Genomic DNA, 2,945 nt, shown 5'->3' with positions numbered 1-2,945 from the left:
ATATATATATATATATATATATATATATATATATATATATACTCACACACACATATATTTATTTATTTAGATTTAAATTTATATACACATTTTGGAAAATATTTATTTATTCTAGCAAGGACAAAAATAACATTTAAATGTATTTATTCAAATATTTATATATTCTTACCTTACAATTGACAAAAAATAATAGCAAAATATATAGCAGGAAAAAAGGTATATATACACGTATATATATTATTTATATACATTTGGGAAAATATTTATTCTAGCAGGGAAAATAACATTTAAATTTAAACATATATCTGAAAAAAATAAGCAACAAAAAAGATTGCAAAATATAAAGCAGGGAAAAATTACCATTTAAATCATTTATATAAATGTACTTAATTAAATAAGTTACTTTTATATGTACACTGGGGGAAAAGTTGCTTTAAATTTGTATGTTGAATCAAATTGTCTGTGCAAGTAATTTCAACTTAATTATATCATAATGACTTTAAAAAAAATAAAGTTGTAACTTGTACAAGTAGTTAAATAGTTGAAAAAAAAAGCGTGTTGCCATGACTTACTGATCATAACGCTGTAGTATCTTTCTACATTGCAGCGCAATATATACAGTGCAATATATTTTCTGATCATATCTGTATATTTTTAAAATCAGAAACACTTCTTCACGATACAGATCCTGCGGTCTGAGCTCAAGATTTGTATAAATGCTGTTGTGAAAGCAGCACTAACAGAGCACAGGAATAAACCCACTCATGTCTGCACTGATTCATGGGAAGCCTCAAACCTACAGGAACAATGTGCAAACATCTCAGAGCCGGAGAGATGATGCTCTTCTGTTTCTACTGTATTATGAGAGAACATGAAGTAAAATAATGACATTAATGATGACCATGACCACAGTACATATGCAAAATCATGGTAATGCCACGACTCTCTGTTTATTTAGCTTGTGAAGACGTGTTTCGAAGGAAAGCTGCTCATCTGGAGCTGGTAGAGGATGTGAGAGACCCACAAATCACAATCAAATCACACACAGTCCATAACAAAACTCTTCTGTCTGCTGCACGCGATAAAACCGACAGAAGAAAGAGAAGAAGGTGAAATACGACTCATTTGATATTCTAATGCCTGCAGAAAACGCATCCATCTGCGAATGTTCAAAAACATCCCACGTACAGAACTCCCAACAGGGAATCATATTGTGACGTATGAGATGCAAAACAAACCACAGCTTCTGGAGATAGTGAGAAGAGTGTTCATATATCAGATTCAGAGATAATAGTTCAGCACAAACTGATTCTGGGATCTTTAGACAAGCAGCTTCACATGTTAATATAAGTTGAAAGTTTGAGGTCGGAACTCTCTTTTGCTCACCAAGGCTGCAGTTGTTTGATTAAAAATACAGTAAAAAACAGTAATATTGTGAAATATTTTTTACAATCTAAAATAGCTGTTTTCTGTGTTAAAATGTAATTTATTTCTGTGATGCGCAGCTGTATTTTCAGCATCATTACTCCAGTCTTCAGTGTCACATGATCTTCAGAAATCATTCTAATATGCTGATTTGCTGCTCAAGAAACATTTCTGATTATTACAACAGGGAATCATACTGGGTCGGGCTTTCTGAGATGGTAATCAAATGGTTCAGGTCATCGTGATGCATTTTATTTTTCAGGATTCACAGATGAATAGAAAGTTCAAAAGTACAGCATTTATTTGAAATAGAAATCTTTTGTTATATTATAAATGTCTTTACTGGCACTTTTGATCAATTTAATGTACAGTTTCACTGATGAATAAAAGTATTAATTTATTTTTTAAATAACTGGCAATTACTACAATTTTTCAATATTTAACTTAAATAAGAATGGTGGGCAAATATGCTAAAATTTCACAAAATTATTTAAAAACTTAAAAATGTTTCTTATGCAAAATATTATAATTGTTTATATAATTTATAATTAATAATACATCAAATTTTTAATAAACTATTTTATGACTAGAAAGCTTAATAAATATTTTTATATTTGTACATAATTTATAAAGTATAAAATAGCAGTTTTTTTGAGCAAAGAAACCATTTTTTTATCTCATCTGAAATTTGACAGATCTCATATGGTTAAAAAGTCAATAAAATAATTCAAATGAATAAAATTAATTTGGAAGGATTCAGCAGTTTGTTCCATTTTATAACACATCAGAAACCGAACTGGACCTTTTATGCTCGACTGTCTCGATTTCGGCATATTGGAGCTGGAATCATCATGATCGTGTTCAACAGGGCATTTAATCGCATAAAAGCCGATTTTCACGGCTCTAAAAGACTCATCATGACCTCTCCGATCATCAGTTGAGGCAGCAGAGAAAGCATCATGAAAAGACATCAGGAACCTGCAGCGCTGCAACATCCCGCTCTAAATCTCCCGCCTGACACCCAGCAGCAGTCAAACGCATCTGACATCTCTGTCCAGCGCTTTATAAGGCTCCGGGGGTTTCAACAACCGCTGACACCTGTGTTTTAAAGCCGGGGCGAGCAGACGAGTCCTCTACTGCTAGATACTGCTTACTGAACATGAAACGTGCAATGATTCGCTTTTCTGACACATGAAGGGCTCCGCAGAGACTCCAGAGAGCAAAGACTACAGTATCTGAACACATGCAACAGACAGAAACACACTGTGAATGACGGAAAAAGAGCACGTAACAGTGAATTTTACTTTTAAAGCTGCTGTAAGCAAGGTTATTGTAGTTCAATCATGACAACTCTCGGAACATTTTAGCATGGTGATGTATATGACAATGTTAATGTATTTGGTCTTGGCGGAATAGATCTGCTGCTGCTGCTGCTGCTGAATTGCTGCTGCTGTTGGTTATTGCTGTAGTTGTAGATTATTGCTGCTGCTGCAAGCAAGTACAGGAACTTGCTACTGCCA

General features: G+C 33.3%; 1 protein-coding gene across 1 annotated transcript in view; it reads right to left on the bottom strand.

The window, feature by feature from the left end:
- The window catches only part of LOC107660294 (collagen alpha-1(XXIV) chain-like), a 122,610-nt gene that overhangs the window by 59,104 nt on the left and 60,561 nt on the right, over positions 1-2,945 (bottom strand). The window lies entirely within an intron of this gene.

The sequence above is a fragment of the Sinocyclocheilus anshuiensis genome, unplaced genomic scaffold (genome assembly GCF_001515605.1).
Source record: "Sinocyclocheilus anshuiensis isolate Anshui unplaced genomic scaffold, SAMN03320099.WGS_v1.1 scaffold1457, whole genome shotgun sequence".
NCBI classification, from domain to species: Eukaryota; Metazoa; Chordata; class Actinopteri; order Cypriniformes; family Cyprinidae; genus Sinocyclocheilus; species Sinocyclocheilus anshuiensis.
The sequence above is the reverse complement of the archived record's forward strand: the minus strand, read 5'-3'. Positions and strand labels throughout refer to the sequence as shown.